General features: G+C 40.1%; 1 protein-coding gene across 3 annotated transcripts in view; it reads right to left on the bottom strand.

Moving 5' to 3' along the window:
• GLCE (glucuronic acid epimerase) overlaps window positions 1-15,613 on the bottom strand; it is a 118,780-nt gene extending 103,167 nt beyond the window's left edge. For all 3 annotated transcript variants that reach the window (XM_040493104.1, XM_040493103.1, XM_040493102.1), the window contains exon 1: window positions 15,427-15,613. The gene's annotated coding sequence lies outside the window, so the exon portion shown is untranslated. The remainder of the gene's footprint in view (window positions 1-15,426) is intronic.
• Window positions 15,614-15,979: the final 366 nt, after the last annotated feature.

The raw sequence follows: 15,979 nt of genomic DNA, 5'->3' as shown, positions 1-15,979 counted from the left end.
GTGCCTCAGTCAGGTAAACATCTGACCCTTGATTTCAGCTCAGGTCATGATCTCAGGGCCGTGGGATCAAGCCCAGCATGGGGCTCATGGGATTCTCTATCCCTCTCCCTCTGCTCCTCCCCTACTTGCTTTCTTGTTTGCTCTCTCTCTCTCTCTCTCTCTAAAAAAAAAAAAAAAAAATCATTTAGGGCTTAGGCATTTAAAGATAAATTATTTAAAATTATTGAGTCAAGGGGCGCCTGGGTGGCGCAGTCGGTTAAGCGTCCGACTTCAGCCAGGTCACGATCTCGCGGTCCGTGAGTTCGAGCCCCGCGTCGGGCTCTGGGCTGATGGCTCGGAGCCTGGAGCCTGTTTCCGATTCTGTGTCTCCCTCTCTCTCTGCCCCTCCCCCGTTCATGCTCTGTCTCTCTCTGTCCCAAAAATAAATAAATGTTGGGAAAAAAAAATTTAAAAAAAAAAATAAAAAAAAAATAAAAAAAAAATAAAATTATTGAGTCAAAAAGTATGAAAATTTACCATTTTAATAAGTAAAACCAACTTTTCCTTCCAAGAAACTGCACAAATTTACATTCCTGCCTAGAGTGTATGAGTGAGCAATTCTAAACATCCTTGCCATGGTGGGGTATTACTGAACTTTTTAATCTTTATCAACCTAGCAAGTGAAAAATGTTCTGCTGTTGTTTAACTTTGTTATTACTAACACTTTATACTATATAAGACCATAAGGTTCTGAGAATAAATGATGCACCCAAGAGAAAATTTTACTCTGGGGAATTATAACCAATGAAGAAATAGAAACAAAGATTGGGGGTATTCGCTGGCTCAGTTGGTAGAGCATGTGACTCTTGATCTCAGGACTGAAGGTTCAAGCCCCACGCTGGATGTAAAGATTACTTAAAAGTACAATAAATTTTAAAAAATCAGAGTTGGAAAAGTCCTTAAAGAATACATTGATTAAACACTACTCAACACACGCTTTAACACCACAGTGAGAAACTGTCCACTCTATTTTCATTTTGATTGTTAAAAATACCTTCATTATGGGGTGCCTGGGTGGCGCAGTCGGTTGGGCGTCCAACCTCCGCTCAGGTCATGATCTCACAGTTCGTGAGTTCGAGCCCCACTTCGGGCTCTGTGCTGACAGCTCAGAGCCTGGAGCCTCTTCAGATTCTGTCTCCCGCTCTCTCTGCCCCTCCCCCACTCATGCTCTGTCTCTCTCAAGAATAAATAAATGTTAAAAAAAAAACCAAACACAAAAAACAAAAAACCTTCATCATGTACCAATATTTCCCTTCCTCTTTCATTGTTCCTAGTTCTATCCTCTGGGGATACAAAAGATATGCTTCACTCCCTCTTCCACGTGCCATTCCTTCATGTGTTTACCAGAACCACACATGCGAGTCAGGAAGAATGTTAAAGATCACTCAATTACCAATTTGAAAAGCATTCCCATATACCCCACTAAAGTCTTCTTTTTTCCTGGCTGAAAATCTCAAATGTTTCAATTATTTTGCAAGTATCTGTTTCAGACACTGCTTCATTCTGATTACCCTCCTTCTGAATACACTGTCAACATCCTCCTCAAGATGTGGCAAATAGAACTGAGAACTCAGCTAAAGGCAGAATAGAAAAGGATAATCAACTATGTTTTAGACAAACTACTTCAAAATAATGCTGTTTAAGTGAGTGTGAGCCTTTGGAGCAGTTATAATAAACCACTGACTCATCGACTTCAGACAAATAGAGAGACCCACCTAGGCACACACCTACTTCAAACAAAAAAATCCCACCTGTTAGCCCTCCAAGCCTTCAATACTGTATTTGTGCAGATTTAAAAAAAAAAAAAATTTCAATTGTAAGATTTTTTTTGTCCCTATGAACCAGACATATCAAATATAGAATTATTACAAGTAGTTTCTTAGATAGTCTAATTATTAAAAAGTAATAGAGGAAGGATCCTGATTCTGTCACATAACATACTACCCTCATAATTTTGAGAGTAATGGATAAACATTTTAAATAGGACATAGGGGAAGGCAGCATCTTGAGGAACACACTAAGAATGAATTGCAGTTTAATTTTAACATCAGCCCATTGATCAGTCACAAATCCGCCTACCTATGCAAGTATTCAGACTACATTTCTCTAACTTGTCTATAAAGATATCATAAAAGGCTGTCAAATGCTATCTGTATAACCTTGGGGGTACCTTACCTCATTTGTAAAACAGTACTAAATGAGGCAATCTATGTAAAGCATTTAACCCAGTGCCCAGCACAAAATTAAAAATCCAATAAACGTGGCTATAATTCTAGACATACAATGGCAGAGTATCTCCTGATGTACCTACCAGTTTAGTTACCCCTATAAGAAAAGAAGTGAGACCAGTGTGGCATGACTTGTTCTCTGGGAACCCACGCTGGCTCCTAGTGATCAGCGTCTTCTTTTCTAAGTACCAACAACACGTGTGTTCAAAAATCTGAGAATTTGGGGGCACCTGGGTGGTGTCGGTTGACACCACCGAAGTCGGTTGACTTCGGCTCAGGTCATGATCTCATGGTTTGTGAGTTTGAGCCCTGCAACAGCTTGCTGCTGTCAGCACAGAACCCACTTCAAATCCTCTGTCCCCCTCTCTCTCTGCTCCTCCCCAGCTTGCACTCTCTTTCTCAAAAATAAACATACATTAAGAAAAAAATTTTTTTAATCTGAGAATTTGTTTAGGAATAACGCCTAACTCATCAGTTTATTATTATCTGCATCCTTTACTTGTTTTCCAACATTGTATATACTTCAGCTAAAACACTCTTTTACATATAGTAGCTCGTTAAAAGAAATTTTGTTGAATTTTCTTTTTAAAAATCAGGATGCATTTCTTACTTTTGATAATCATGGTTATATCAAGATGTCAATTAGGGTAAGCTGAGTAAAAGGTGTATGGGAATTCTCTGTACTATCTTTGCAATTCTCCTAGGAATACATAACGACTTCAAAATTAAACCTGTTTTAAAAATTAAGATGATCTTTTCTGACCTCTGATAAACTCCTTCCTTAAATTCCTCAAATATTATCAACCATTATCAGGTGCAAACTCTTTAGCAGCCTTTACAACTTCATAATTAATCTGGAATGGAAGATATGAATTCCAACAAATAGGAATTCTCATAATACCCCTACTTACCCTGGGCCACACAGAGTTAGTATTCAGTTAGTATTCAATAGCCATCCCCAAATTTTATTTTTGGAAACAAGAGCCTTAAAAGAAATCTATCCTAAAAGCAAACATTTTTATGCCTAGAGCATTAAAGCTCTGTACAATCCAATTAAAACCTCTGATTCTTATTGCTCGAATCACATATTTAGCAGTAACATTCAAGTCAAGCTCAAGATCTTTGATGTATGAGACCAATTACCACCATATAGTAGCATTAGCATGAAAACTTTTTAAAAACTATACTTTAAAAATATATTTATATCATGGATAATTGGTTTCTGAATTAGGTAAATAAGAGTTTAGGAAAATGATAAATTTTATTTGTAATTATTCAAGCTCAAGCTTCCAATGTTAAGCAACAAAGTCATGAAAATTCTGCTAAAACTTTAACTCTCAAGCAGAAAAATCCTAACACCAAAAAAAAAAAAAAAAAAGAAGAAAGAAAGAAAGAAAGAATCTTTCCCCTAAATACCTCCAAATAGGTTTTGTACTTTAGAGTTTCTTTCAGGTATCAACTAATTTTCAAAAACTTGGCTTTGCTTTTTGGAACAGTGCTACAGAATTGGTACCATAAACAGAAGTGCTATTGTCAAAGAATCGATCCAATAATAAAAAGAGCTAAGGCCACTTGTCTTATAGAAAATTACTGCCAAATGCTGCCAGACCCTGCTTTTCTTCCTTCTGGGCTAGTGGCCAGATACTAATCATTTTTAGACCCTTTCTAATTTTTAGTACACAATTTAGTACACAATCCCACATCTGAACTAGACAGTATTTTAATGAATGTTCTCCATAATTTGTCTAATGTTCCAGCATACAAATACACACACACACGATCTACCATACATCTGGAAGTATATACAAGAAAGTGATTAACAATGGTTGCCTCTCAGGCAACTGTTTGGGTCTTTGAATTTTGTATGCTTTTGTAAAAACTATTCAAAAATTAATTTGCCTATTAATTCCAGTTAAAATATTTTGCCTTACAAAATAATGCATGAGGCTTTCTCTTGAAGATATTTTTAGGGGCACCTGGGTGGCTCAGTCAGTTAAGCGTCCAACTTCGGCTCAGGTCATGATCTTGCGGTTCGTGAGTTTGAGCCCCGTGGCGGGCTCTGTGCTGACAGCTCAGAGCCTGGAGCCTGTTTCAAATTCTGTGTCTCCCTCTCTCTCTGACCCTCCCCCATTCATGCTCTGTCTCTCTCTGTCTCAAAAATAAATAAACGTTAAAAAAAAATTTTTTAAGATATTTTTAAAATATTTTAATATGTAATTGTGTTAAAAACAACTTACAATGTTCAATGTTCAACTTCAATTATAATAAAAACAACAAATTAAAGTAAGATCATTTCTGCTTACCAAATTAGAAAAGATGAATACTAGCATACAAATTGTCATAACCTTTCTAGAAAACAATATGACAGTATCTAATTTTTTTAAGGTCTTATCTTTGACTAAAAATTTTTATTCCTATCCTAAGAAAATAAGTATGCAGAACAATTATGCGAAGATTTTCTTCAATGTTAGCAGCAGAGGAAAAATTTTTCAATAATTAGGAATGGTTAAATCACTACACATTCATTCAATAGAACATTGTGCTATTAAAATTTAGGTTTTGAAATAATTTTACCAAATAGGAAATTCTTCATGATACAATGCTTGGTGGGGAATAAACAGCACACTATGAATAAATAATCATCGGAAGAGGAAAAAGAATGTATAACATAACATTAGTAACGCTTATATTTGGGCTGAGCTTACATTTTGTCTTTTGTATTTCTCCAAGTTTTTAAAATGAGTACCTAGAACTTATAAAATCGGGAGGAAAATATAATATTAATCTACAAAACATAAACACATACCTTTATTCTTAAATTTATAATGTTGCAAAACTAATGTATTTATTTTTGTTTTTTTAAGTTTATTTATTTACTTTGAAAGAGAGGGGTAGGGAAAGAGGCAGAGAGAGAGAGAGAGAAGAGAGAGAGAATCCCAAGCAGGCAACATGTTGTCAGCGCAAGCCCAATGTGGGGCTCAATGTCACGAATTGCGAAACCATGACCTGAGCTGAAATCAAGAGTCAGATGCTTAACCGACCCAGCCACCCAGGAATCCCAAACTGATATAGTATTTAAGCAGTTGAAATTAAAAAAAAAAAAAAAAAAGTAGTTGAAACAAATTAAGTCAAAACCTTCTAATTAATAACATTTAGGGAAACCAATAAAGAGTAACTCAAATTACTGTGTATCTTAAGATCATTCCTACCATACAATAAGCACTACCATTCAATACAATAAGCACTAGCAGCTAGCTCATTTTTAAATCAATACAATTAAAAAATAAAAGAAGGGGCGCCTGGCTCAGTCGGTTAAGAGTCTGACTTCAGCTCAGGTCATGATCTCACAGTCTGTGAGTTCCAGCTCTGTGTCAGGCTCTGTGCTGACAGCTCAGAGCCTGGAGCCTGCTTTGGATTCTGTGTCTCCCTCTCTCTGCCCCTCCCCTGCTCATGCTCTGTCTCTGTCTCAAAAATAAATAAAAACATTAAAATTTTTTTTAAATAATAATAAAAGAAAAATAAAAGAAAACATCAGACTATAATATGGTACACAATATGGACAAAAATTAAATCCCATCAAACAGGGTTAATAATGTAATTATGAGTTAAATTATAATGATAGTTATTAGGATAAATAATATCCCTGAAAGAAAGAACTCCTTAAACAAACATATAACATCTAAACTAATATATATTACCAGGGGCACCTGGGTGGCTCAGTCGGTTGAGCGTCCGGCTTCGGCTCAGGTCGTGATCTCATGGTGTGTAAGTTCAAGCCCCGCATCGGGCTCTGTGCTGACAGCTTGGGGCCTGGAGCCTGTTTCGAATTCTGTGTCTCCCTCTCTCTCTGCTCCTCCCCTGCTCACACTCTGTCTCTCTCTCAAAAATAAATAAAGATTTTAAAATTTTAAAAAATAAAAAAATAGACTAATAAATATAACCAAACTTTTCCTTTAAATAAGCAGAGTCTGCTAGTGGGAAAAGTAGTTATTGATGAATAAATTATCATTTCTCAGACATTAATCTGTATAGTTGCAAATGTAGATGGAGTATATCCCTAAAGATTATATCCACCACTACTGACCACTTAACTCACAAGTTCACTATTACTCTTAGCACTCTTCATTGGGTTACCACTGCGTTAAGCCCAAATTCCTTACATTGGTTGTAAGACTCATGGGATGGTCCTTGCTTTCACTCCCCACTCCTTCCTTCTCACCTTCTTTCTACATCTTAACCCAGCAGTTTACAAGAAAGTATGATCCTTGAACCAGCAACATTTCCATCACCTGTAAGCATGTTAGAAGATTCATATGCACCAGGAGATTCATATGCACATTAGAGCTTGAAAACCACTGCTGCAGCCTTCCTGAATTACCTGCAGATCCTCAAATCCGCCCTGCTCTCTCTCTGCTCTCTCTCTGCAAATGCAGTTCCCTAGAGTGTTCTTTCACCCCATTCCCTATGAGGTATCCTATCCACCTTGTTTCCTATTAGTCTTTCAAGTCAGCTTAGAAATCACTTCAAAAGAACTCTGTAAACTTTTCCAGAATTAGAAAAATATTCCTCCAGATCTCTTCTATTATGGTAGGAGCTCTTATTTGCATTATTCACCAACTAAAGCCACTTCTAGAATTATTTAAGGCCATCAAAGAAAGCCTTTGCTTGACATACCCCAAAACATAACTAACACATGACAAAAATAAAAAACAGACTCAAAGCTTTTTTACCCATGTTATGAACGCATTAGCAAAGTTGACTTCAAAGCATATAGAATATTAAAGAAATATACAGAAGAACCAAATGTCAGAAAAAATGACTTATTGTTGAAAAACTACATAAAAATAGCCAACCAGTTCTGAAATTCACATCTTGAAATTAATTAATTTGAATGGTCTCTTTCCTGCACATATTTCTTCTCCCATTTTCTGGAGGAGGAAGAGCAAGTAATAAGGAATATGGCTTAGAAAAAAAGGCAAACCCAGATGAAAGAGAAATGTGTAAAGCCTGGATAAAGCTATGTTTTATGTCAGATATAAGAAACAAGTGTGGACCAGAAACAGTTCTCCAATATTTTTAATAAGTTCGAGATAATCTCACAGTACATGATTAGTTAATAATTTATCTTCAATCATTTAATGACCATCTAACATGTGCTAAAAACCATGTGGGATTAAGAATTATGTGTATGTCTCTCTATATATGGAGATAAGTAACTCCTAGTTATTTAGCCAAGAACTTAACCATTATGTCCACCAAAAGACAGGTACAAAGTTGTTCACAGCAGCTTTGTTCCTAAGAGCTAAAAACTGGAAATGGCCCAAATGCATCAAAAGAATAGAAAAAAAATATACGTACTCAAACAACAGAATACTACACTGCAATGAAAAAGAATGAGCTACTGTTAAAAAAAAAAAAAGCATGGATGAATCTCACAGACATAATGCTGAGCAAAGGAAACCAGGTTGATTCAATTTGTATGAAGTTCAGGAATAAACAAAACTAATCTATTATGAAAGAAGTCTGAATAATGGTTACTGTTGGGAAATACTGACTAAGAGAGAACATGAGGAAGGCTTCTAAGGTCCTAGAAGTGTTCTATATCCTGATCTGGCTGGTGACTACATGTTTACACATGTAGAAGTTCATTAAGTTATTTAGAATTTCTGTACTGTGTATGATTTTCTTGAAGTCCCATACATTTTTTTTAGAAAATGGAAGAGAAAAATTCCCCTTCCTCTCTGCCAGCCAGGAAAGAGGAACAAAGGAAGGAGAAGAAGTTAAATCAAATAATTTTCAAATTCCTGCTTTAAAGTTCAATTATCTTATTTATTGAATAAAAATTTGAGCACCTACTTAATAACAGGTACTCTTCTGGGTGCTAGGGAGATAGCACTGAATAAAATGAGTAAAACTCCCTGCCCTCGTGGATCTTATAGTATACTAGGGGTAGAAAGACAAAAATATAGAGTATGCTGGATAACAGAAAGAAGAAAACAAAGAAACAAAGCAGGGAAGAGAAATAGGAAGAGAGTGTAGAAAGGATGCTATGATTTTAAACAAGGTGGCCAATAAAGGCCTCACAGAAGGGGTGATATTTTAACTAAGACTTGAAGGAAGGGAAAGAGACATGGATGTGTGGAAGAACATGTTTCAGGCCTCCTGAAACAGAGAGAAGTCCACCATGACTGCAGGGAAGTAAGCAAAGGTAAGATTAGAAAACAAAACAAAGCAAAACAATGAGAGTTTAATGAAGAGTTTGACTCCACCTCCTCATTTAAAGATTAACTTAGGGGCATCAGGGTGGCTCAGTCAGTTAAGAGTCTGACTTCGGCCCAGGTCATGATCCTACGCTTCATGGGTTTGAGCCCCACGTCGGGCCCTATGCTGACAGCACGGAGCCTGGAGCCTGCTTCGGATTCTGTGTCTCCCTCTCTCTCTGCCGCTCCCCTGCTTGCACTCTGTCTCTCGGTCTCCCCAAAATAAGCAAATATTAAAAATAATAATAAAAAAAAACAGGGAGTTTGTTTTAAAAAAATAAAGATTAACTTAAATCAGGGCACCTGGCTGGCTCAGTGGGTAGAACATGCGACTCTTGATTTCAGCTCAGGTCATGATCTCACAGTTTGTTAAGAGCTCGGAGTCAGGCTCTGCTCTGACAACGCAGGGCCTGCCTGGATGCTCTCTCCCTCACTCTCTGCCCCTCTCCCACACACAGGCACTCTCTCTCTCTCAAAATAAATAAACACTAAATAAATAAATATTTTCAAAAGATTGACTTAAGTCAAATCTTTTTTACACAGAAATTTCTGTAACTACTAGCCCAATCCACCCTGATATCTTCTGAGCTCCTACAGCTGTATCACTCATGACATCTTTACATATTACCTTGCAGTCAAATACATACTGTCTCCCATTCCCAAATAAACCAAGCCTCTTTAGGGCAGTGACTAGATTTTTTTGCTTTTTTTCTATCTCTACAGTTGCCCTATGGATGGCACTTAAATGGTTACTGGTAAGGCTGACACCAATAACAACTTCATCAGGCATAAAGTTAGTAAACTGAGGATAGATTTTCAAAAAGATAAAAGAGGGAGGACAGAAGCAAAGACTAGGGAACTACGTGAGTAAAGGCACCAAGGCGTCTCCATGCATCATGATCCAAAGTCCGGATTTTCTCTGAGCCATGTCCTTAAGACTCTGAGATCCTCGACATCACTTTTTCTAAAAGCCACTCCAGGCTTTTATTCTTGGGGGGAGGAGGGAAGAGGCACCTGGTATTCCTTTCAAGTAATGGTTTTTTTAACACCTATGTGTACAACTAGCTTAACAAAGAAAATCTTAACCAATTAGCTGCATGATCTTGAGCAAGTCATTCAACTACTCTTGCCTGTGTCAATTCCCTCATATGCTACACGAAGGGTTGGATTAAATGATCTCTTAAGTCCAAACAATCTCAAATTCTCTACTTTAGCTTTTGTGAAAAAACTGAATGAATAAACATTACAACCTAATTCTTCAATTTATAAAATGAATAAAATATCTATGAATAATTTTAATACACTAAATAAGCAGTCACATTTCAAAAAGCAGTATAGGATTTGGAAAAGCATAGAACTTGGAGTACAACGGACCTGCATCTAGTTACAGCATGCTGTTTAGTAGATAATGACCCTGAGCAAGTATTAAATCTTCTGCGAATAAACAGACAATATAAAGACACACATGCATTGACAACAATCATGTCCCATACAGAAAGCAGCCAGGTAGGTAAAAAATACCTACCACATCACTGATACCAAGATCTGAAATACCCAAACTAGTTTATAACTTTCTTACCAATTTTAGTTATAGGGATTAGTGGTTGCCTCAAAATCTGCAAGTTTAACAGAGTAACCCTTAACTCCTATAGTGCTGGGAATCTCACTTCTTAAATATGAGGATAAGAACTACAGATCTAATATCAGTTTGTGGTCATAGGGTAAGAGAATAAGATAATTTAAAAAGCCCCAAATTTTAGAAAAATAGGACAACACTTAGATTTGGGCTTAACTCGGACATTATGAAAATGGTCAATCTTGGCACAGGTAGTTCAAACCTGTAATGAGAGCCAACTGTGTAAAATAAGCAATAGAGGTTCAAAAAGTAGTAAGACAAATATAAACTTGGCTTCGAGTCCGGAGGACCCAGCAACAGACATAAATAATTACAGCATACCAGTGAACATAAGAGAATGAATGAACAAGACATAGAGAGTGCATAACTCAGTGAGGTAAGAAAGAGGGACAACCAGAGGACACAGAAGACTTAAAAAGCAGATAGTGCTTAAGTTGTACCTTGAAAAAGCAGCAGACTTTGTCAGCAAGACAGGAGAAAGAAAGGCATTCTAAACAGCGGGGAGAATATATGAGAGGGCTCTGAGTCAGGAAACAGTATGACTCTTTCAGCGAACTGACTGGATTAGTACAGTTGGAGCTTCAGATTTTCGGCAGGGGAAATGCAGGAAATGAGCCAGATGGTGAAGGGCCTAGTAATGATAAAGAGTTAGAACTAAATGTGTATTGTAGGTAAAGGAGAGTATGGATTTTAAGAAAGAAGCATTGAACAGATTTGCATTTTATTTTTTTTTAATTTTTTTTTAAGTTTATTCATTTTTGAGACAGAGAGAGACAGAGCATGAATGGGGGAAGGTCAGAGAGAGAGGGAGACACAGAATCCGAAACAGGCTCCAGGCTCTGAGCTGTCAGCACAGAGCCCGACGCGGAGCTCGAACTCACGAGCCGTGAGATCATGACCTGAGCCAAAGTCAGGCGCTCAACTGACTGAGCCACCCAGGCACCCCAAACAGATTTGCATTTTGGAAGTCACCTTGGCAGGAGCGTAAAGAATGGATTAAAGGGGGTCAACCACTAGAGACATCATTCTACACCCTGAGTTAAATAAGTACATTACCTTATCACATAGATACTCTATTAGAGAACCAGAAATCAGAAATAAAAATAATAATGCTTTAACAGATAAATCTAAAGTATTAAAAAAAATCATTTACCTTCATGTATGTATATTCTGAAATTAAATATGTCCTATATATCTTAAAAAGAAAGAAGTTTCTAAAATTAGGTATCATATGTAAAAATACATGGATCTAGATGTATCCTGAGAACCAGCTACTCTTTAAGGCACCCATTCCTTTTTGTACACAGAATACTGCTGACGGGCAACATCAAAACTAATGCACAAGAATCATTAGAATTGGAGTTTGCACTGATTATTGACAGGGACTTCTCTGTAATTTTATATATATGGAAACTAAGGCCATAAGAGACTAAGAAATTACCCAAGGCCATATGGTTAATAGCACAGTGAAGATTGGAATTCATATCTTACGATTTCCTTTCTAAAAATTGCTTTAGTGTATCACATTTATCATTCCAGAATCTTGAACGATAACCCATTATAGTAATAATGAAATATAAATAGTAATAAATTATAGTAGTAATGAACCATAAAACTATTTTTGTTTCATATGCCTCAGAAGAGAAACAAATCTATTAGATGTGTCCATAGGTTGGACAAAAGAAATCTCTTCCTGAAGTCTGTGCCACAATAAGAACACCTCCATCCACAGAAACACAAAGTATTCTCGTCTAAGGAGTTTATAAAAACTTCCCTTCTCAAACTTGGAAATAGTTAAATTTTAAAATAGAAAGGCCTTAATTTGTTTAAGTGTATTTATTTGAGAGAGAAAGAGAGAGAGGCAGGAAGGAGCAAAGCGAGGGAGGGAGAGAGAATCCCAAGCAGGCTTGGAGCTGTCAGCACAGAGCCCGATGTGGGGCTGGAACTCACGAACCATGAGACCATGACCAGAGCTGAAATTCAGAGTTGGCTGTTTAACTGACTGGCGCCCCTAATTTATTTTTATATAATTAAACATCTAACATCTTTAACATGTGTTAACGTTTTATTTGGAGCTTAGTACTCTTCTTATTCTGTTGTGCTCCCCATCCCCTATAATTTTAGATCCTTGAAATAGATTTTTTCCTTCACTAGTACACACAATGGGAGTGGGAACACTGACAAAATGCCTTATAAATACTGTACCTTTCACAAATTTGCATTTTAAATTTTAATTTTTAGACTTCTTTAGTTTCCACTTGTTATGTCCACTCATTGAAACAGATTCAAATAATACAAAAGTATAAAATTAACAGCTCTCTTCCAGGACTCTGCAATGCTCTCTTATTAAAGAATGCCCCGGGGCACCTGGGTGGCTCAGTAGGTTAAAGGTCTTGACTGAAGGTCTTGACTCTTGATTTTGGCTAAGGTCATGATCTCACAGTTCATGAGTTCGGGCCCTACAACGGGCTCTTTGCAGTCAGCACATACTGGGATTCTCTCTCTCTCTCAAAAATAAATAAACATTTAAAAAAAGAATCCCTCCCCCAATACTTAGAAGTTTGATATGTATCCTTACAGACTTTTTTATGCTTATATAACAAAAGGTACTAATCCTCAGAGTCAATATATATCTAACACCCAAACTCTACTGATCATTATTCCATCTTTAATAATTCAGAAGATAGATCATTACCTTACTTGGTTCCTGGTTATGACAACAGACATCAATCATATTACTCAGGGGTTATTTTAAAAAGTGAGCTGAGGGGCGCCTGGGTGGCGCAGTCGGTTAAGCGTCCGACTTCAGCCAGGTCACGATCTCGCGGTCCGGGAGTTCGAGCCCCGCGTCGGGCTCTGGGCTGATGGCTCAGAGCCTGGAGCCTGTTTCCAATTCTGTGTCTCCCTCTCTCTCTGCCCCTCCCCCGTTCATGCTCTGTCTCTCTCTGTCCCAAAAATAAATAAACGTTGAAAAAAAAAAAAAACTCTAAAAAAAAAAAAAAAAGTGAGCTGAACCCCAATGTTTCTTCATTATCAGCATCTTAATTATTTTATGTATTCATTTTATTTGCGGTCTTTCTCTCGCTCAACGTAGGTTATATGTGAGCTGGAAATCACTGTACCTCCAATGTTGTGACACCTAGCGGATAATCAAAGATTTTGTTGACTGACTAATATGTTTACTTAGAAATCATGAACGCTGCTTTTTTTTCAAAGTTACTGAAATTTGCTTAATTTATCATTTGTCTTTCAAAACTAATGAGGGGAAAAAATGGTCTGCTTAGGGTTTTTTTAGCTATAGTTGCACCCAAATATCTGCTCAATTGATCAGTTTCGATAGCCATAAAAGTCAATCAGGCATTTTGGTTTGAATTATAACTAAAGCAAAAAACAAAACAAAACTTTTACACTCTTCAAAGAGTTAAATATTTGCTACGTAGGAGTCCCTCCTTTTTAAAAAATGATTGCAAAACTCAAGGATTAAGTACACTGTCCCTAATCTTTCTGGTTCTAAGATCAAAAAGAAATGTCAATCTAAAAAAACTGACACTAAGAAAAAGGCTAAGGCAGGCAAAATGCTTTGGCAAAGTCAAATTTGTCTGTTTACCCAAAATTACAAAATTACTGTGAATATGGACTCCACTGCCTGCCACATCAGGCTTCATTTACAGGCCTCTGTGATAAAGTAGCTATCTAACCTGAAGAAATGTCAAGCAAATGCAGACTTTCCAAGCTATCCATTTTTTTTAAAAACCACATACACATACATACAGGCCATTTTATCTGAATTTCACCTAAGACTGGGCTGGTTACCAAGCACTCTCCATTAGAGTCAAGACTAACTAACTCAAGCTTCACAATAAAACTGTTAAGGCAGGATTCTCTAAAAGAGCTGTTAGCTTACAGGTCTCAAGTGACGCAGAGCTCTAGCTCTGGGGCCTCAAATTCAATACATTATTTGGAGACCAAACTTAAAAGCTATCCCTCTCCACGAACGTTTTTCAAAGGACAGAGAGAAGCCGGAACACACTTCCCAGCACTACTTGATTCTGCCTAGCACTCAGGCAAGACTTCAGGACAGACCTAATATTGCAGGATCAGCAAAGCAGACTATCTAGGAAAGTGAAGCCAAAACCACACAGCCTTCTGTATCTTCAGCGTCTGGCACGCTCCACCTGAGGACACTCGCCTCCTAAAGAACCTAGAGTCTATACCCACGTAAGGCGCTGCCACTCTCACGCTCCCGGAGCAGCAAGACCGAGCACGCCCCCACAGGGATCCCGGGGCAGAGAAAAGCAAACTGCAGAACAAACCCACGATTTCTCCAACTAAGAAACGACACGCATCAATCTTCCCACTGGGCGCTGAGTAAATCTCATCTAGGAAAGAGACCTGGTCCAGGATGCTGGCCAGCCACAGACTGTCTAGCGGGGCTGCCTCGGGACGCCACTAGAGCCCCCGAGCCCACCCAAGCGCCTGCTGAGCCGCGCCCTCCATCCGAGATCACCCGGAGACCCGATAACTCGCCCGGTCGCCCCCGAAAAGACTGGAGACCATGCCAAGTTACCGCCCCCCTCTGGGCAAAACAGAAACCCCAGAAAAGACGCCGGGCTCCGCCGAACACCCTTCCGCCCCCAGCAGCCCACCAAGGCTGCCCGACCCCTGCAGGACGCAGATACATCGCCCTCTCGCCGGGAGGCCCGGATAAACAGAACCCCCTCCCCGGAACCCTAATACGCTGCTTCTCCACCCAGGGATGCGAAACAGTCCCGCTCAAAGGACCCCCGAAGACCCCAATGATCTGCCCCTTCAGAGACCTAGGACCTGCTAAACTGAATCCTCTGCCCCCAAAGAGCCTGAGACCGCGGTAAGAGGACTCCCCCCACCCCCCATGGTCCGGAACCCCGCTACACCACCTCGAGGAACCCCCAGGACCCTGATAAATCTCCCTGGACCCTGAGGCGGGACCCTGTGCGCCGCCACCCACCCCCACCCCAAAGTGGAAAGAACCCCAAGATCCCCAATAAACCGCCTCGCCCCAGGAGCCCCGGCAGCCGCCACACCGCCCTGGGGCGCCCGCACCCGGGTCCCACCCCGCCGCCTCCTGCCCCCCGCGCTCCCGAGCTCCACCAAGCCTCGCGCCCACCAGGCAGCGCCGCGCAGCCCGCGGAGCCGCCCCCGTCTGGAGCCAGCCCGCTCCGGCTGCTCCGAGTCCCCGCTCCCCGACCGCTCCGCAGCCGAGACGCGCTCCGGGCTTCCTTACCTGGGAGCGCCGGAGGGCGAGCGGACCGAGAAGCCCTGAGGAAGAGAAGGCGGCGGCAGGGAAGGGGCGGCCCAGGCCTGCGGCTGCCGCAGCTCTAACCTCTCCGCGAGGAAGCGCTTGTGTGAGGAGAGCCCTCCCGCTTCGCGCGCAGCCGGGAGACCAAGCCACAGCCGTGCCCGCCGCTCTTCCCGCGAGATCCCAGCCACGGCTAGGGGCGGCCGCGGCGGCTCGAGTGACAGCCCGGAGGGCCTGTCGGCGGCGGCGTAGCAGGCGGGACTCGGAGCCCGTTGCGACCAATTGTAAAATAGAAAAGGTGATTCGTCCCGCCCACCGCTTCTCCCCTCCCCCGCCCCTCGCAATTAACTAGGGGCAAAAGTAACAGTGACCTCAAACAGTCACGGGCGGTGGCAGATCGCCGGAGGGCACTTTGGGTGGCGAAGCTGGGCCTGTGTCTGGTCCTGCTCAGCCTCCGTAGACGCACCTGGTTTGGGGAAGATGCAGGTCTGCACACCCGTGTAGGCTTAGAAGCCGTTACCCTTGGTTACAGCGCGGC

This window comes from Herpailurus yagouaroundi, unplaced genomic scaffold (assembly GCF_014898765.1).
Source record: "Herpailurus yagouaroundi ecotype Mexico unplaced genomic scaffold, PumYag 184, whole genome shotgun sequence".
Classification (NCBI taxonomy): domain Eukaryota; kingdom Metazoa; phylum Chordata; class Mammalia; order Carnivora; family Felidae; genus Herpailurus; species Herpailurus yagouaroundi.
The sequence above is the reverse complement of the archived record's forward strand: the minus strand, read 5'-3'. Positions and strand labels throughout refer to the sequence as shown.